This window comes from Thalassophryne amazonica, chromosome 13 (assembly GCF_902500255.1).
Source record: "Thalassophryne amazonica chromosome 13, fThaAma1.1, whole genome shotgun sequence".
Taxonomy (NCBI): Eukaryota; Metazoa; Chordata; class Actinopteri; order Batrachoidiformes; family Batrachoididae; genus Thalassophryne; species Thalassophryne amazonica.
The window spans coordinates 50,677,398-50,698,826 of NC_047115.1; the positions used below are offsets into that span (position 1 = coordinate 50,677,398).

The window sequence follows — 21,429 nt, forward strand, 5'->3', positions numbered from 1 at the left end:
TTAGTGCATCCCTATTAGAGGCTGGCTCCAAAATCAAGCTTCTAACTTTCTATTCAACTACATGTTAATATAACCAACTTGTTTACAGCCTGGTACAAAGGTGAGTCATCAGATGATGACATATCCCCCCGGTACCCACAAATCAGCAATACAAAGTGTTGTTTGGGGGGGGGGGGGGAATCACCCAAGTACTACACCCTTATGCTAAAAATGAATGAAACTGGTCAAGTGGTTCTTGAGACATCATGCTAACAAGGGTACCAATGACAATATCTTTAATATCTCACTGTAACCTTAAAATTGACCCCAAGGTCACCATAATCGACTGGTGTCGGGGATCACCAAAGTATACCTTTGTGCTCAATATGGACGAAATTGGCCAACTGGTTCTTGAGATATTGCGTTAAATGAAACAGACGGACATACTGATTTTCATACCAGAGGTATAAAAATAAATAAAAAAAATGAATAAGTAAAAATAAATAAGGTTTTGGTCTCATAAGTATTTTTCCACTCAACAACTGTACAGAGGGGTGAATGATTTTCTAAATTCTTAATTTAAGCTCTTTTAAGCCATAAAGTTATGCATAAGTAGGGACATGGTCACTGAGTGATAGCTACTGAGCTTCGACTCTTAGAGCGTCCATAACCCATTGTCTGCTGCTTGCTGTTGTGTAGGGCTGTCTGTTGTTTCGAGACTTTTATTACAAACACCTGAAATAATATGGTTTGTTGTCTGGTGAAATATCATAATGGATCATTTAAGACGTCCCTGGTGCGAATTCTCGTCTTATTTAATGTTGTATGCTAAGGCTGCAGTAGTGGCCAAGCAAACCACTGCAGAAAAATCCTGACTCAAGACCACCTCTACCCATTCCCCACGTAATGTGGCGTCAGGAAGGGCATCCAGTGTAAAACGTGCCAAATCAACATACAGATAAACCTTGAAACTTTCTGGTGTTGCACCATTAGCTTTCCCTTCCACTATCCACTGACACCTGGTAACCTTGACAGTTGCACATCAGGATGCACTGATCCACATTTTCACTTCCGACCCCAATACCTGAATTTGGATATCTACTGATACTATTTCGATACCACAGCTCTGTTTGCTTTAATATTATCATCATTATTGTTGATTTTACAATATATCCTCATATGAGGATATATTGTATTCCCAGTTATACAGCTTCATGATGGAGGATTTTCTTAAGAAGACCTGAAAGTTCAGCTACAATTTGTCAGAAGGTACATCTAAGATGCAAGCCTAGATTTGATATTTTGGTAAAAGAACTGAGTACTTTTATTCATTTTTTTGGTGGTTTCTTGTGGCATTTTGGAAATGCTCTCCAGCCTCAAAATGGTACATGTACTCATATGCAATTTTTGGGCGCCCCCTATGAAAGAAGAAAAAAGAAAAAAAAAAAAAAAAAAAAAAAAAAATCAGGCGCACCCTGTCATAGCCATAATCACAGGAGATGAGCTCCCTCATTAACTGTTAGTAATCTGATCTCTCACCTTTACATGCACTTCAGTAATTCAATAATCAGGAAAAACTTGGTTGACATGATTTCAGTTCATAAGCTGGTTTTCTTTCAAAGTGTAGCCTGCCCCCTCTCACTCACAGAAATTAGCTCTTTCGAATGCTGAAACATGTAAAGAACGAAATTAATCTGATTAATGGTATACATGTTTATGTAAACGGGGCCATTGTTGGGTCAGTGGCTGAAGTTTCATCTCTCGAACACCAGATGGCACACCTGCCCCAAGTACATGTACCATTTTTAAGAAGGAGCGCATTTCCAAAATGTTACAACCACCAATAAATAAATAAAATAAAGGAGTCAGTCTAGGTAAATCGTCGCACCCTTCCTGCCGGCTGCCGACTGTATCTGCCCCTGGCTAAAAAACAAAAAAAAAAAAATCCTCATGCTCTTTAATGTGGCACTTTTTTAAATGTTTAAGTCTGCTGTATTGTAGGTCGCGACGGAGCTTCCGCCTCTCGGTACAACGGCTCTGCAAACACTGCACGCTAGCTGTCTTGCTTTGCGGTGTTTCTAGTGTAAAATACAGGGGACATGATGAATTTTAGGCAGCCACAATTAGTGCTGCTTAATGCTCGCCTGCTAGCTGGCTGCAAACTGTGGAATGGATTTCACGAACGGAGATGTCTCATTACTCTGCGTCTCATTGAGACATGCATACGTTCAGGAAATCTCTTCCACAGTTTGCAACCAGCAACCTGTTTTGTGTTTTGTATTTGAAATGGCAAAAACAAATTCAGATGTGACAGATTCCAGAGGGGTTGAATACTTTTTCAAGGCACTGTATATGCACACTGGGGGAAGCCAGATTTAAGCAGGATTCACAATGGTTTGAAAGCAAATGCTGATAGAATCCAGCTCGCTCAGGGATCATGAAATTATATTTCACTATGCTATGTTTGTGTGCTGACTGTCTTCTCACTGCGCTGACGCTCAGTGCAGCACCTTCTCTGCAAGAGAATCTGCCTGACATCCTGGGGTCCGGTTATAATAAAAATAAATAAATTAAGATTAAAAAGCACACAACCGTGCTGTCTTTTTCTTAAAGTGTGACCTGTAACAGACGCGATGTATGTTGCTGCGTTGAGATCGGTCCTCTCTCCGCTCATGCAGAATTCAAACCAAGCGCCGGAGCATTGGCCAATCAGAAGCCCAGTCTGAAACATCAGTCAGCCGTAGCATATAAACACAAGGGTATCGTAAAAGTAAATAACGAGTAGAAGACAAAACAATAAACAATGTAAGAAATACATCTGCGTGCTCAGACAGCTTGAAAAACAGTGGACAGTTCCGCATGCACATTCATGGTGGCATTTATAACTGGGTTAAAACACTGTGCTGCTGTGGTAGACAGCAGACTCCGCATACATAGAGATCCAAAAATCCAACAAACTCCCTCCAAGTAAAATAAAATTCAAGCCTACCAGCTCCACTGATGTGAACAAAATGCAAAAGAAAAAAAAAAGAAAACTGAACAGGGCACTCACCCACTTGTAAAATGATTTCCATGATTAAATATGTGAAGTTCACACCATCAAAGAAATAGTCACGCACAGGTCATGCGCAATTGCCAGTCGGAGAATAATGTCCAGGTCCACACCATCAAAAAGGTCCCAGCTGGCACAGTTATGCAAGGATGGCGCACGATCACCATCCAGTGGAGAACAATGTCCATGTCATCAAAGAGGTCCTGACTGGCACAGTCATGCAGAGATGGCGCGCAGACCACCTCTGTGTGCAGGGGCTGACCATGGCCACCAGTATGAGATGTTTTCCCATTGTGCTCCTGATTTAGGAGAAGAAGAAAAAGGATAATCCCAGCTGGTGCACACAGGTGTGTTCAGCCCACTCCGCATGAGTCATGGCTGCTGGACTCTCTTGGGCACTTCCAAAAGCGACTCTCTTCCCGATCATCTCAGCTATTTTGGTGTGCTCCCATGACAGTTCCACCATTAGCTCCTCACAAAGTTCTTTCACGATTCTGGCATGTTAGATAGAAAGTCCATTATCTTTTGAAAATAACCTTCTGACTTTTACCAATGTAAGAAATGCATCTGCATGTTCAGGCAGCCTGTAAAAACAGTGTTGTGGCGATGCTCCACATAAGTATTCATGGTGGCAGTAAAATAGCGTCTTACAACACAGACTGCAGAGTCAGCACATGTTAGGATCCAAAATCTGACAGACTATCAAAAAATTAAGAGTTTTGGGGTGAAGTGTGTTGCCTCCTCTCTGTACATCTTCTGTAAATCCAAGCCATCACTTTCGAATGAAAGCTCAGAAGCATTGTTATCACACTTGGCAGTATTCGGTTCACTTGGGTTGTTTCTGCGTTTGCCAAAATGTACGTCACATGCTCAGAAACAGCGAGAAATGGTGAGAAAGACGTTCTCCGGACATGCAAAATACATCAGCAACCACTAATTATTAACATTAACGCCTGCACGTGGATCGATTTACAATCACAAATACTTGATGTGTTGCTAACCGGGGACGTTAAATAACATGCGACATGTCCTTTAAGATCCCACCATGTAGGTCATCATCTTGCCCTGATCTTGACATGCAGAAGATGCATGAGAAAAATGGTTGCAAAACAAAACCTCATTTATCATATCAGCCTGGAACTAGTTTTAGGAACAACTGACAGGGAGGGTGTGTGTGTGTGCGGGGGGGCAGAGAGACAAAAACAGACCAATGAGCACTTCTGACTGTAGGATTTGCCTTGATTTCAATGCTCAAGAAATGCTTTGTCTAAGTCAGGATCATTAACGTTCACACCAATATCAGCTTACATATCTGCCATGCCTTGTGCCACAGTCATGTGGAAATGAACAACATGCCTGGGAGCGTGCACAGGAGAGTCAAGGAGAAAGCATGTATCAGCAGCAAAATGCAATCTACTTACAGTGCACAGTGTATCCACTACAAGTACTTACTATATTCACATGCACGTTTAGCTCTAAAAGCAACACTCAAGAGGCATTTCAGAAATTCTACATCACAACTGAAGCTATTTACTGCAGTAACCCCAACAAATCTGCAGATGCTTGTTCCGTTTCCAGAAAGAAAAATGGTATGAGTCACTCAGAGGCATTACCTTGTTTTGTCAGCTATTCAATTTTCCATCATTCTAGGAGACGCTTGTCTCATCCTGTGCCAGGTTTTGACTAGAATACAACAAGCTATTATAGGAAATGTAGTGCTCATCCCTCAGTTTGCAGGAATTAATTGATACAAAACACAAACATGGACGTCACTGGCAATGTGATACCCATTTATCTACCATGACAGCCCCACCTACAGATAACTACACAAACAAAAACACCAGAGCTTTTGCTCTGCTTCAGGTAGCATCAGATTCACTGCTTTATTGTCCACCTCATGTACTATGTGGTCATTTACTGTATTTTCCAGCTTATAAGGTGCGCTTTCTTTTTTGCTTCTTGGCTGGTGCTGCAACTTCTATTTCAAAGTGACATGTGCATTAAAGAAAAAACAAAACAAATAGCATCATCATCTGTGGTCACAAGATTGCACAGTCTACACACAGTAAGTTGTTCTTGTCCACTGATCGATGTCAGTGCGCGCTGGCAGTACTCTCATGACAAGATCAATTTGAAAGCATGCAGTCAAAGTTGCGGCAATAGTCACACACTGTGATGGATTAAGTAAACCAATTAGAATGGAGTTAAATTAACAATTTGTCCGGTAGCAAAACACAAAACAACAACAAAAAAAATTTATCTAATGCATCTGTCTCTGGTGGATTTCCAGCCCTGAGTAAATGGACAGCCATTGAATGCGCGTATGCAAATCCTCTGGACACAAACAGAAGACAAACAGGTAACACACAGATAAAACTGCATTCATTTACACCAGCAGCAGGGACAACCTGGATGTTCCATTATTTTCGTTGAGATGTTGTTTGGAAGATTCCTCTTGTGATCCTCTGGTTGTGACCGTGACAGCAGTGCACAATTTAAAATTTTCAAGTTAGCCGCTTAATGCAGTGACAAGGACAAACTGGATGTTATCTTTAACGAGAAGCAAAAACAGACAGCAAGAGATGGATTATTTAAGTGCAGAGAGTCACCTGGTTTAAACAGTTAAATGTGACATTTCAAAAAGGAATGAATTTATAACCTCACAAAAAGTCAACTACCCAAGCTGCCACCAGAGCCAGAGTTTCCCATTATAATATAGCGCTGTGCAAAAACATTAAAACTCCATTATATCTTTCAATGAAGTAAATTATTGTCTATGTTATTATTGAAAAATGGCCACACCTCAGTGTCCTGCAGTCTGCCACTGCAGATGGAATTCTGCTATATGGTCTTTCTGCTGCTGACATGGGAAAGTAGCTTAATTGACTGGACATCCACTGACAAGCTACAAGCAAGTAGCTTGTCAAACTAATGTGCAACCACCACGAAAGTTCTCTGTCTGACCTGCACTCAAAGCTTTGAGCATGAACACAACTTTCGAATGGAATCTCGATTCATCAGCTGACAAGGAACACATTTAATGAATGACAAAAGGATTCGTACAGGACAAAAACAGGTAAGTTATGTGGGTTTTTTGTGATGAAAAGCAGACTTTTTTTTTTTTTTTAATTGGCAGTCCGATGAACACAATTGCCGGTGCAAGTGCATTGGCTCAGAATTTCACACTGAATGCCCAGGACATTCCAATGCGCAAGTACTGTATTACATAATATTTCCAAACTGTAGAATTACACATGGAGGCAATGAATCCTTCCAGAACTTTTAGTCCAGCAGCTGATGGGGGTCCCCCCCCCCCAAAAAAAAACTAAATTCCAAAATTATTGCTAGTATCCTAGAGTAACATTTTAGAATTTACAATGTTGTCTTGAGGAAAAAAAGTCCCACTAGGTATTAATTTGCATATTTTTAAAATGGCTGTTGTCAGCCTCAAGTTGCTAAGGAAGGTGGTAAGGGATAATCAGACCCTCAACACCAAATCAAAAGTCGATATGGTTCATTTACCACCATGTCAAGACTCTCTCATACCTCACGTACAGCACGTAAACCACTGCATAGCCTGCTACAAGTGTGCAGTTGAACCTACCATTGAAAGCCCAAAGCCATACGATGAAGGTCAGGGATGAATAAAGACAGACGAAGGAATGCTGGAACCTGTATGGTCAATTGGTCCCATTCTATCCCCAACTGATTGCCCTTTTGGATAATGATGGTACTGAACACAAGGATCAGGAGGAATGTGAAGATGCCAAGCAGTTTCCTGAAGAAACTGTCCAGACAGATTACGATGACCTATTCATGGACTCTGATAACAGATATATAAACATCATTGTAACATTATGTCTGATTAAAGAATCATATTGTGGATACATGTCAGCTGAGTTGTTTTATATAAATATAAAATGTATTGGTGAAATTGAAGTATATTATCAAAAATAACCACATTTAATGATTATTAAGCATTAGATTATTCCCTTTCTTATTCAAAGTAGAATTATTTACTTCGTATGCCTACAAAAGAAATTGCAGAAGAAAAATCGTCATCTTGAGTGAACTAACATATATTTGTCCAAAATTTGGAAAGTGGGGGGGGGGGGGGGGGGGGGGGGTTACCTTTTGATCAACAGGTAAAAATTAGAATGCTTTTTTCAAACAAATTAAATTCATTTAGAATGCAGAATGATTTGGCAAAAAAAAAAGACGCTTACGCTTCTATCCCTATTTAAATGGAAGCTATGGGAAAAGTAAGACATGTCTGAAATTCAATAATAGGGTTGGGTATCGAGAACCGGTTCTTTTCAGGTATCATTAAGAAATCATTTGATCCACCAACATCAATAGCCTTTTTGCTTAATGATTCTCTTATCAGTCCTTCAGAGCGACCGTTGTTTTTGAGGGTGTTTGTCGGGAAAATGATAATTTCTATATGTTGATTACAGACCTTGCAGTGGGTCTGTAATCAACCATTTCTGCAGCCCGGATTTGCTTTGAACCTTGGATCAATAAAGCTGTGCTCCGATCCGCTGCTTCGTTGGTTCTTTGCTTTGCTCCTCTTCAGAAGCGGCAAGTCCGCTTCTTAACCCCTCTCAAAGCCATTAAAATATGTTAATCGTGAGCCACTTTTGTGCAGATTAAAGTGTTAACTGGGACTCCTGTCTTGTTGTGAGAAAGAAACGAGAATCGTCCTCTGTTCTGTTGCTCCAAACGCTGCGCCGCTCCCTGCTGAGTCATATTAGAAAGAATCCGCTCGGAACTAATAACTTCAAAGCGAATCTGCGTTTAAATCAAATGACACTTCTTTCCAAATGTTGTAATACAACCAATAAACTGCAATAGATCAAAATGTCAACGAAAACTACAGCTTTTTTTATTTCTATTTATGTCCAGAGATCAAGGACCCAGTGACCAATTTCATATTTATTTACTTTAAGACTCAAAATGTTGCTGACATAGAAAACTGTAAAGCCTACTTTTAGTACACAGAAAATTCACATGAGGTATTGATAAGGGCATCAACAGGTAAAATCTTAGCAATACCCATCCCTATTCAAAAAGAAGCCAACATTGATTAAAATGGAAGAGTTAGTTGCCTAAATCACATCACACAGTCCCTGTATGGGTTTGTTTCTCTGAAACATATTCAGTAACCCTGAAAACGAAAAAAATTGACACCAAATTCACAAAAATACATTTAATAGTTACTGAAATATGAAATGTAGTAATTTAAGGCTGACGATAGCAGCCATTTTGAAAATATGCAAATTAGTACCCCCTGGGACTTTTTTTTCATGGCAACATTCTGAATTCTGCACAGTAGTGACTCCAGGATACTCAAAATCATTTGGGGATTTAGTTTTGGAGGGGGAGGGGGTCCATGAACCCTTCTGCCAATAAATTTTTATACTGATGCAAACTGATTTGGAATGTATTTATTACAGGAATGGAAAAGTTGCTGCTATGGTGATGTGCTTATCTTAAAAAAAATAATGATAATCCATCCATTTTTTATACCCACTTATTCCAACCAAGTCACAGGGGGACTGAAGCCTATCCCAGCAATCACAGGGCATGAGGCAGGACACACTGTGGACAGGAGGCCAGTCTGTCACAGGGTCACATACTGATAAACAAACATTCACACTCCCACACACTCCTAAGGTCAATTTAAAGTTTCCATCCATCCATCCATTTTCCTCCGCTTCTTCTGAAGTCGGGTCGCGGTGCAGCAGCTCAAGCAAAGCCGTGCAGACCTCCCAATCCACACACACCTCCCCCAGCTCCTCCAGGGGAACCCCGAGGCGATCCCAAGCCAGATGTGAGACGTAGTCCCTCCAGCGTGTCCTGGGTCTTCCCCGGGGCCTCCTCCAGATGGGAAGTGCCCGGAACACCTCTCTAGCGAGGCGTCCAGGGGACATCCGGAAAAGATGCCCGAGCCAACTCAGTTGGCTCATTTCGACATGGAGGAGCAGCGGCTCGACTTCAAGCTCCTCTCGAGTGACCGAGCTCCTCACCCTATCTCTAAGGGAGCACCCAGCCACCCTGCAGAGGAAACTCATCTCGGCCGCTTGTACTCGCAAGTTTGTTCTTTCGGTCATGAGCCAAATCTCATGAGCATAGGTGAGGGTTGGAACATAGATCGATCGGTAAATCGAGAGCCCTGCCCCCCTACTCGGTTCTCCCCTCACCACGACCGCATCACTGCAGACACTACACCGATCCGTCTGTCAATCTCACGCTCCATCCGTCCCTCGCTCGTGAACAAGTGAGTCTTTAAAGAATTGTGAGAATTTAAAGTTTCCAATTCACGTAATCTGCAAGTCTTTGGATGTGGAAGGAAGCCAGAGCACTGGGAGGGAACCCACGTAAACACAGGGAGAACATGCAAACTCCACATTGAAAAGCAGTAAGTGATTCCACAACCTGCTTGGTGTGAGGCAACAGTGCTAACCACTAACCCACCATGCCGCCAACAACAACGGTAACCTCAATGTACACAGAAGACCCAAGTGTATAGTTCATCTCTGAGGCATCATTCATCAGTCTTGTATTAGATTTTTATGTAGCAACACTGAAGTCAACCTCCACTGACCTTTCAAACAATCTGAACACTTTTCAAAACTAGCTTTGCAAGAACATTATCATTTTCCAGGCGGGTACAATAGGAGCAACAGTGGATACCTGCCAACTGAAATCATCCCCAAGCATGCGTCACATGCTTCAAATTGAAAGCTTAGACTGCATCCAGGACTTTCACAATCAGGGTACACAAGTATGTGTCACTGACACAAAAAAAAAAAAAATAAATAAAAAATCTCAAAATGGTTACTCTGGTCAAGTTATTCATCCATATCTACCTGCTGACTGGGGTACTTAAATGCCCCAAGTTTTAGACCTGTCAGATGTTTGCATATGCAGTGCTGTGAAAAAGTTGGTGTCCCCTTGAGCTTTTACATGGAGAACTTACGCATAGTGCAAGTTGAGTTTTGCATCACCACTCATAGCTTCATAGTGGAGTAGAGCAGAGAATAATATTCTTTCAACAAGACAGATCAAATTTAGGTTTGCATCTCTGATGTGCCTTCTGGCAAACTGTAACTGAACTTTCAAGTTTTCTTTTTTTCTAAAATAAATAAATCTATCTTTCTCTGTACCACTTCATCATGAAGCTGTATAACTGGTGATGCAATTTTCAAAAAATTGCACTATGCATAATTTCTCCAGTCGCAGCCACAGAAGCCTATAACGTGCTCAGGGTTGTCTGGCTGTGTTGGTGACTTTCCTCACTGGTCTCCTTCTTGCACAGTCCCTTAGTTTTTGAGAACTGTCTGCTCCACACAGATTTACCACAGAGTGCCATATTGTTTGTATTTCTACAAAACTGATGCAAATAAAGACAGACACATTCAGTGTTTTGGAAATGTTGATGCATGCATCCTCTGACTTGTCTGAAGAAGATTGGATGTAAATGTGATGGTCTGTATGTGTTATACTAAAGGGGGCACTTACTCACCATCATTTTGGCTTTTAGATTTTTATTTCTTTTAACTCATAATGTAAGAGATTACTTTTCACTGTGAGCTTAAAGAGCAGAATTTTAGAAATTTTAATATAAAAAGCCAGATTTTTTTGTTTTCTTTTTTGATGTCCTAAAAAATTTCAAACATGTAAAAGCTCAAGGGGGCACTACGTTTTTTTATTTCAAGATTGAAAATAACAAGTACAACTTTTCCACAAGTGTAAATTACAGACTACAGACTAAGATTAGTGCAATCTACCCATATATACTACTTACTAAAACAATAAAACAGTTGATGTAAGTATGTACTCAGAGTATACAACTACTATTGTGTTTCTGTATTCTCAAATAGTGAAGGACTATAAGCATTTTTAGAGAGGACAGTTTTTGACAGACAAGAGAGTTGCAACCCAATATTAAAGATATTTGAACAAATTAGGTACATATCTTTTTGTGGTATCACAGATAATGATTAAGTGGTAAATGATAGGGAAATTAGTCCATTTAATAGTTACCTAGTAAATAAATAATAGTTTTGGTAGCCCATCAAAATTAGACATCATAGAAATGACACATATTTCAGTAAAAACTGGTATAATTAGAGTTCTGCTGGTAAACAAATGGGGATATCAAGCCAAATGACCATTGCTGCTGCTTGACCAGTAGTAGTTACCCATGTATGGCAAAGTAAACTTTCTTGGTCCTTTCCATCTTGTCATTAAACCAAGCTTTATCTTTAAAATCCACTTATGTACCCTGATTGTAAAACGGCTCAACTATGGAAAAAGCAAATGTCACAATAAGGTGAGCTGTTAACTCAAGTTTAATGATTATCAGCTGCCTCCTTAAAAGGCAAGAACATATCTGTGTCTGGGTGGAGGAGGTTGATTTTTTTTAGGAATTCATTCACGAATGTCAAAAATAAATTATATAAACATTAGGGATGTCGGGGGAGAAAAAAAATAAATAAATAATCGATCCATGTCTGAATCGCGATTCTTAATCGACCCAAAATGTCCAAGAATCGATTTTTAAAAAGCATATTTTTAAACATTTTCTTGCTTACTCGCTGCGTGTACTGTTTGTCAGGTAACGGCTTCCGTACTACACCGTCCCTGTGAGGGGAGGGTCCGGCGTGCTTCAAACATTCATGAGCTGCAGGTTAGAATGGTGGACGAAGAGCTAATTCAGCCAGCACCGTCTTTGCTGACGGCAAATGTTTGGGCGCATTTTGGATTTTATTATTTGCTGCGTAAGAAGGAGCTTGACATGACTTATGCAGTGTGCAAAATCCGCAAAATGAAAGTCAAGTACTTCAGAAACACTTCAAATCCACAAGCCCACATGCTACGCCATCACCCGGAGCTAAACGAAGGGAGCAGCGGTATCTGCCAGCTACTGACCAGCGCTTTGCTAAACTGCCAGCCAACTCTGAACGAGCAAAGCAGATAAGTAAATTTACGTCTAGAATCACTTGATTAACCTTGTAAAGCTGCATTTTCTTACATTTTTTTTTTTTTTTTTTTTAAGTAATATAACTTTCTCAGAATTCTTTGAATCGAAAATCAATTCTGAATCGAATCGTCACCCCAAGAATCGGAATCGAATTGTGAGTTGTTGTACGATTCATATCCCTAATAAACATTAACTTCAGCCCAAGTGATTAGTGCGCTTAGTTTCAGTGCAGAAGGTTCCCAGTTCAAACCTCACCCCTGCCACATTTCTCCATGGAACGTGGAATTGCGTCAGGAAGGGCATCCAGCATAAAGCCCCAGTAACACGACAATAACGAAGGACATCGAAGCCTGAACGAAACAAGAAATCTGGACTTACGTTGACTTTCGGAGGCATCGTTTAACCATTGTCCAGCTTCATTCCTGTAGCTGGTGCTTCATCAGAATTTTCAAACTGTTGAAAAATGTGAATGAATTCCAACAATAACCTCAATTTCTTCCAAATTCTTTTTTGCTTTCTGTCTTGACAGTTCCTCACCGTGTGCGTAGTTTACATAACGTCAGCGTTCCGTTTTACTGTGGTCCAACTTCCTAAGTCCGATGTCTTGGACGAACGTCGACAGTATCTGAACGGATCAATAAAGTTCTGACAAGCTGCACGTAACATCCTTGTATCGCTGATGACTCGTCCATGTGTGTGATAAAAACCAATGCTGTCATACAGACACAATAGCGACAAGAACGTTTTATCAACTACTTTAACTATTTATGCACATTCAAACAGTTTGTGGCTGGCTTGCTTGTGCACACATGTTGTGCAGACAAACAACATCTCTCACCTGCTAAGACAACCAATCCCACCCCTGCAAATGCTGCAGCCATGAGGACCAGGCTGGCTGCGTTCGGTCTCATACCCGCTGTCAGTCAAGTCATCCTGAATGTTTTGTTTTGATTTTGTTTAAAGCGTCAAGGTCAATGGTCGCTTCATTTTTCTTTTGTTACTTTCGTTCCTTTTTGTGCTCTTGATTCACAGGCTTTTCGGTGATGGGGAAGGTGCGAGATCATTCGCCCACCTTTTCTAAATGATTTGTGACTTTTTCCTTTGTGTGACTGGGCCATAAAATGTGCCAAATCAATATCCAGACCCACCTTGGATCTGCTGTGACAACCCTGAGTGAAAACAAGGCAGCAGCCGAAGGGATTTACTTAATTGCAGAAGTAGGAACACAGCTGACGGGCACAGTTAATGAACACTTGTCATCGTCCTTATGTAAACCTACAGTGCTGTGAAAAAGTTAGTGCCCCCTTGACCTTATACGTGTTTGAAAATTTTTGGGGGGCATCAAAACACAAAACAAAAATCCAGGCTTTTTATATAAAAATTTCTAAAATTATGCCCTTTAATCTTACAGTGAAAAGTATTATGAATTAAAAGACAAAAATCTAAATGCCAAAATGATGGTATAGATAAGTAAGTGCACCCTCTAGTATAACACATACAGGGAGGCCTGAAAAAAATGCCACCAAAAGAAAATCATACTCTGCAGATTACAAGTTACGAAAAAAAACGGTAGCCGTCACAATATCATCATCTGAACTTTTCATGTTAAGTTAACATACCTGTATGTCCTTGCAACTTATAGTCCAGTGCGACTTATTTATGGTTTATTTTTCTTTATAATGGATAAAGTGGCTGGTGGGACTTATACTCCGGTGCGACTTATAGTCCGGAAAATATGGTACTTACTATAAATGCCACAGCATTGGACAGATATCACTGAACTTGCCAAAACTATTCTTCAAGTGTCTTTCCTTAACCTGCAATTACCTCTGAGACATACTGGAATGTCACGCGAGTAAGCGTAAATCATTTCAAGAGATTAAAACAATATTTGTGGTATAAAACAGTGACTTTGTTACTATTATTGCCCCATAATAAATTCCTAAATCACACCATGTGAGTTTGCACCTCAACTATGTAGACCAGTCACCAGGACACCCCCACAGGCCAACACACACAACAATTAGTAATTAAATGGTAACATTAAAAAGCACATTCTGTGCACCAGCTGAACTGCAGTCAATGAAATTTGCCAAAATAGAATTGATGCAAGCTGATTTTGGCTAAATATATCGTCATTTTTGAATGGTTTATCTATTAGAGTAAAAACTGAAGGAAATCAATTATAAGGCCTGAAAGAAGTTTCTGTAGGAAGTATTTTAGCCACAAGGTTAGGGGGAAGTGTCGGCTTTTTAAATACTTGAAAGACATTTAGTACTGCTATAATGACTGATGCAGAAGGTGGCAGCAATGCAACAATAAGGATGCCGGCTGCCATTATACACCACAGAAGAAGAATATTTTAACTCATAGCATCATAGTGGAGTGGAGCAGAAAAGAATTTTCTTTCAAATAAACAGATCAAATCTAGGCCTGAATCTCCAATGTGCCTTCTGGCAAATTGTAGTGGAATTTTCAGTTTTATTTTTTTAATCTTTCTTTATACCATTTCATGAAACTGTATAACTGGTGATGTAACATGTAAAACTTGCACTCTGCACAATTTCGTCAATCACAGCCACAGACACCTATAACTTCTTCAGGGTTTTCTGGGGGTCTTGGTGACTTTCCTCAATTGTCTCCTAGCATGGTCCCTTAGTTTTTGAGAACTGTCTGCTACACACAGATTTACCATAGAGTACCATACTGTTTGTATTTCATCATAATTGGTGTAAATAAAGTCCAAAACCTAATCAGTGTCTTGGAAATGTTCATGTGTCTGTCCCCTGACTTGTCTGAAGAAGACTGGGTGTAAAAGTGATGGTTTATGTGTTATAGTAGAGGTGCACTTACTTATTCACACCATCATTTTGGTTTTTAGATTTTTATTTCTTTTAATTTATAATGTAGAGATTAATTTTCACTGAGTTTAAAAGGGCATAATTCTAGAAATTTTAATATAAAAAGCCTGGACTTTTGTTTTGTGTTTTGATGTCTTAAAAAAATGAAAACATGTAAAAGCTCAAGGGGGCAATACGTTTTTCACAGCAGTGGATGTTTCTGCTTTTACTCAAGCAACTTTTCTGTACTGGTAATTTTTTTTTAACAAATAGAAGTACATTAGTCAGCATATTAAATACTCAGCTAAAGCCTCCACTGAAAGCAGACTCCTTCTGTTGTTTCATAAAAGGCTAAGAAAGAATCCAAATAGATCATCTGACTAGTATTTTAGCTGATCAACTAAAATCTTCACCACCATTTTCATTTTAATGTCCTGGGCAGCGCATATGCGTGCAATTCATCCTGTTAAACCTAAAAAACAATTAAAAAGGACAATATGTATGCATAAGATGAGAACAGACGTCGAGGGCCATGCTGTCTGCAATTTTAAGCATCACCAATTCAATAGTGCAACAAAGCTTTGCCATTAACACATGTTCCTGTTTCAATTATTCTGAAACCAGTCCAGAGTGCCTGAGAGCAGCAAAGCCAGTGTGTACACATCTTGAGTGGTAATAATCCAAACAGAGTCAGTCTGAACCAACAGTTACACAGGTTGTTTTAACATTTGAGCTGGGGGGGAGCAATAGCCCCCTTGATTTTAGAATCAAAGAGTAAGAGGCACATGAATCATTACACATACGGATGCACTGATCCACAATTTTTCACTTACGATCCTGAATTTGGAGATTTTATATATATCTCAATAACTATCAGTCACACCATGAGAACAATAGAAATCCTGTCTCGGGGGGCGGACCAAGATGCATGGATAATCAAACTGCAGTCCCCTGAACCAAGTTGTGAGGTGCCGAAAAATTCCACCCCTACCATCTCTTGTGTGTTTCCAACTTGTCTCAACATGGAAATAATTGCTGCGCAGTCATCATCAGCATTGGCTAATCTGTTAGTAGTGCAATACATTCCACACCATAAGAATGAGCAAATTTTAATATCACACTGCCTCAGCTTTGACTACCTGCAGTTTTCCCCCCATTTTCATATCAAGTAAACTATAACTGAAAATCAACAGGCTTTGAATAATACCATAATGCCACCATGGTAAACAATGTCTGAGTAAAACAAGCAGCTTCACCATTACAGAGATGCAGAGTTCCAAATCAATTAACTGGGATCCTGTCCGTATCCACGCTCACCAACACCCCATAATTTGTGGAGGGTTATCAGCAAGAAGCTGTCTGCCACTGCCAGGTTCACTTTTCCCAAGATCCCAGCTGACTTACAACTTCTCTTTGAACTACAGAGAATGTGCACACATGTCCAAGTGCACTTCATCAGTCATGTCGTCTTATCTTTCCTGGCCAGCCAGACATTGTTCAAGAGACAAACATATCTGATAAAGATCCTTCCAGCCCCAAATCACTGTAACGTGCCAAAAACACTACTAAATCCCTGTATTAGGAACATTTTCCCAACACATACCTCCATTCTGAGCCATTTGATACGCGACTCAAAGGAAATCCAACAAAATAAAAGAGAGGTTTCTCTAAGCAACACATTAGAGTCAAAGGTCTCAATAAATGCATGGAAAACAGATTACACCAGCCTTGGCCAACACACCACAGAAGAAATGTAAATAGAGCAGTCAAAGGATGTGACCCTCTCTATCAGGTTTCCTGAGCCAATGTCTTCATAGTATCAATGTTAGATCAAACCAATGATTGGTGCTGCTACGTAACACACCCTGTTTACCAAAAACTCTGGCTCAGTCATGAAAACTACGACACTTATCAAAGAATGGAAAAACAGTTTGTCAAACAGTTTTCGATACAAGAACGCTGAAGACTGAATATTGGTTTGATGACTGTCCAATGAAAGAACCATCATCTGATATTTGTCAGAACCTCATATTAAAACAAAATAATCTCACAATTTGCCAAATAAAACCAAATGCCCTTTGAACAGATTTGGATCTCTTGAACGTCAAACAAGAACAAGACTCATTTAAGAATGTTCATCATGTTAAGAACATTCAACATAAGCAATCAGTATCTGACATCTGCTCTGCCGGGTGACATTCTTCTCCACAACAAATCACTTTTGCACTGCAGACTTCTTTCACATAAAACGCTCCCTTACTGATTGTGCAACATGGGATGCTGTTTGCCTGGCTGAAACTCATGTATCCTGAGATCTGCCAGTGATGACTGGGCAGGATTAGACATTAAGCATTTTTGTCCTATGTCCTATTGAAAGTATGACAATACTTGTCCCACATCAGAAATCAAACCTTATCTCAGGATGTCAATGTTCTGCTGAACATGTAACATCCATTTCTTGTTTCACTTATTTTAGGGATGCAGAACACTGGATTCTTGCCAGTATTCCATATGCAGATATTTTCAAACTCATTTTAGCTGATAATATCGGGGGGGGTAATCTAACTGAAGAGTTTATGAAGTCACTGCTGAAGGAGCCAGCTTTTCACTTATTTAAAGAGGGGAAGTGCTGGCTCTGAAAACAAAAGGGACAAGCTGGGATATGACACCCCATCCCAGCAGAGTTGAGGAGGAAACCCAGGGGCTGCAAGGCCGGGACTAAGCTAAAGGCTAGGCTAGCTAACAACCAGAGGCGCTACAAACCATCAATTCCCTCCATGATCATGGGAAACGTGAACTCACTGCCGAACAAGATCAAAACAGCGAGAAAAAAAAAAACAGCGGATTTACCATGAGAGCAGCTTGTTTATCTTTATGGAGACGTGGCTAAAGATGCCTTGACAGTGTATGAATTTGATCCGCGCACTGGTACGCAATCTATCTTACCAGAGAGTAAACTCTTTGTAAACCATTGTAAACTGTGTGCAGCTTTGTGCAAGTATGCAAATAAAATTTTGAAGTGTTCAAAATCTGTCATGCATTAATTATGTGAACTTCACGTGAACACTGCACAAACAATTAAAAACACTGATTGTCAGTGCTTCAGCGCACCGCATCACAGCTCATCTGAACGATTATGATGAGATGTTAAATCTATCATAAACATAATTTACAGATACTCATAAGAAGGAACGGCCATGTTTCAAAAGTAGACTATTTATCAGTCTAGCTGAGGACATGCTATAAATTCTAAATGGTTAACCGATGCAGAGGTGCAGAGCTTATGGCTTTCTGTTGTATTGTAAACACATTGCCACTAAGGCTGCCACGACTAGTTGACTAGTCACGACTACGTCGACTATTGAAACAGTCGACAACTAATTTAGCAGTCGATGAGTCATTTGCTTTGAACCTTGAACCAATGAAGCAGTGCTTCGATCCGCTGCTTTGTTGGATCTTTGCTTCGCTCCTCTTCAGAAGCGGCAACTCCGCTTCTTATCCCCTCTCAAAGCCATTAAAATATGTCAATTGAGAGTCACTTTTGTGTGGAATGTTGTGAGAAAGAAACAAGAATCGTCCCGCGTTCCGTTGCTCCAAACGCTGCGCTGCCGAGTCAAGTTAGAAAGAACGAGTCTGCTCCGAATTAATCACATCAAAGTGAAAAGCCATTTAAATCAAATGACACCTCTTTCCAAACAATAACCTGCAATTGATCAAAATTTTTTTTTCCCTCCCAAAATAAGACATCCTGGCTGACGTGCAGCCACCCCAGACTGTATAGGCTGCAGGACTCCAGAATGCAGCAGAATGGAGAGACTTCATGCCGTTAATATCTGAAAGGAAATGCTTTTGACAAAAACTACTGATTTTTTTCTATCCATGTCCAGAGATCAAGGACCCAGTGACCAATTTCATATTTATTTACTTTAAGACTCAAAATGTTGTTGACACAGAAACCTGTAAAGCTACTTGTAGCACCCAGAAAATTCACAGGAGGGTCTCGATAAGGGAATCTAATAAGCGGAATCGATAATGGTATCAATACAGATAAATGCGATAACTGCAATTTATGTATGATCCGACGAGTCGACTAATTGCAAAAATAAATAGTTGACTAGTCAACTATCAAAATAGTTGTTTGTGGCAGCGCTAATTGCCACGTACACTCATGTCACACTTCCTGTTTGAATGCAGTGCCTCCACCAGCGATTTATTTTTTAGCAAATTTGTTTAGTGCAATTAATAGAAAATGCCCATTTTGAAAATAACTGTAAAAATTAGTTTTATTCAACACCTAGAATGACACTATTATACCAAAAAATTAAAAAAGGTCCTTTTTAAAATAAAATTGGATACAAGTAATGCTGTATCTACTGTTCAGTTACCAATATAACTTTTAGTTCACAGGAACACTGATTTGGGTTTAAATTAGATTCTTATTCACTTCTATAAATGGGAAACACAATAACAGATTTTTTTCATCAGTGCTGATGTCAGCATTTCTGAGATTAACATATCACATTTGCATGGAGATAATTTGAAGTAAATTCATCCCAAAGACATAGTTTGATTTGTGTGAAATAACTTGAATAATGTCAACCGAAAACAAATTCGGTCAAAAACATGATATAATATAATTCACACCAAAAATGCCAAGAAATGCCACAAGTGGGTCATTGGGGCATCCAAAAACATGTGGTTCATGCTTGGACTAGTGCTCTTGCACTTGGCTGAGTCCTGTGGACAAAGTTTGACTCTCATCATTCACCATTTGCCTGCTTAGCTTCTTTTTTTTCTCTCCACTGAAAGCCTTGTGTGTAATAACAGTGACAAAATCACCATATTTTCTACAGCACTTGTTAAAGCAGAGACCTGGGTGAGGTTGAGAAAATAGGAATAACATTTCTTTGCCTTCTTTCACTTGAGTAATTTGCACTCAACTGCCACATCAGAGCAGGCTATATAAAACAAACATGTCATTACTCCCACGGCTGCCGGGAGCACTTGCCCTCAAGGCTGGGCTGGCTATTGTTCTACAACTCACCTGATCCCAGTTCTCAGACAGCTATGACTTGTCAACACATCAATCACAGTGATGTCAGTATTACAGAGTTATTGCTATTGTGCGATATGAAAGACAGAAGAAAATTGTCATAAAATATAGGCATCATAAAATCTTCAATCAGAGTGGGATTTCCAAAACAAGTATTACAAAATCCAGTGGAACATGAACAGATGAGTGCTGGAGTCTTCCAACCTACTTCCACTGTTCCAGTTTGACAGTGTAAATGTGACTTGGGCCAACATGCTATAGGTAGCTACAGCTAAAGCTATAACTGCTTCCTGTCGCATGCCCTGGCATTTCAACTCCACTGTTGCTATTATACTCTATAATCCTCACTGTAGTCACTGAAGGCCCATCACTGTCCATACTTGATATACTGCGAGGGCCGGCTTGGGTCTGGGTCACAGGGTCCTCACTTTTCTCGAGTATAAAAGCATGAGAGTGGCTCAATATGCAGCAGACTGCTTGTGAATTCTCATAGGCTTCTAAAATGGTGATGCATTCACATTAAAGCATTCAGCTGCATCCTCAGCTCTTGCCCTACCTGATCTAAGCACATGTGCAGCCTCATTAAGTGCAGCAGTTACTGTGGGTGGCAAGGTTAAAGCGATAAAATGCCTGGGATCCAACAGAGCATGACTTAAACAAAGCCCTCATCCTGGACAAGAGGCCAACTTCATGCAGTTCACAAGCGAGGATAGGGTGGGGGAAAGCTTCATGAACTCAAAGTACCCAACAATCCAACTGCACCACGCTACCATCTGTCCACAACAGCCAATCAACTGTTGAAAAGCACAAAGAGTGATATCATACCTATCCGGACGATTGTTGATGTGCACTGAAGTAGAGCAGAATGTGAAGAATGAGAAGCTGACGAGTAGCTCCATTTTCCCCCAATTTAAGCAAGGGTGCTCACAACCTCTGGATATTAAAAAAAAAAAAAAAAAAAAATCAAGTTATCTAAACCAAAGATGCTTTAACTGGCCCACCAACAACAAAATGATCACACTACAGTACTGTCACTCCATCCACAGATTTCACTGGTAATATAATACACATTCTCATTGCTTGCTCCTGTTAGCATAACACAAATCTCCTCCACATGGAAGCCTTTGCCGGGGGAGGGGAGAAGAGACTGACTATCAATTAAATAGATGTTAGTGGTTCCAACCTGGAAATAACAAACTGATTATCCTTCCAGCATTTACAATTGTGCACGCATTATGGGTCTCTATAATGCTCTTCAGGTACTCCCATTTGCCAGATGCATTACATTGGGTTATTGTTCTGGGACTGACTGACCCACATGTTAATACACCCAACACAACCTAAATGTAATTGATATTGTTGCCAGAACTAAGACATGCAAGTAAATCACTACCTGTGTAGTCAGAGCACATAAACTCTGTGGCAGCACAGCTATGGACAAGGACAGGTGCCTTTACAGGTCTGGACCCGTCGACATTTCAGTAAAAATACACCAGAAAGGTGAAAGCCACAAAAG

At 40.1% G+C, this 21,429-nt stretch overlaps 1 protein-coding gene and 1 long non-coding RNA gene across 2 annotated transcripts in view; both read right to left on the reverse strand.

The window, feature by feature from the left end:
* The window catches only part of jag1b (jagged canonical Notch ligand 1b), a 66,618-nt gene that overhangs the window by 42,679 nt on the left and 2,510 nt on the right, over nt 1-21,429 (reverse strand). The window lies entirely within an intron of this gene.
* Nucleotides 206-21,077, reverse strand: LOC117523995. Its single transcript, XR_004564668.1, has 3 exons — nt 21,066-21,077; nt 9,617-9,628; nt 206-352 (listed from the first exon to the last, which is right to left on the reverse strand). It is a non-coding gene; the product is annotated as an uncharacterized LOC117523995 (long non-coding RNA).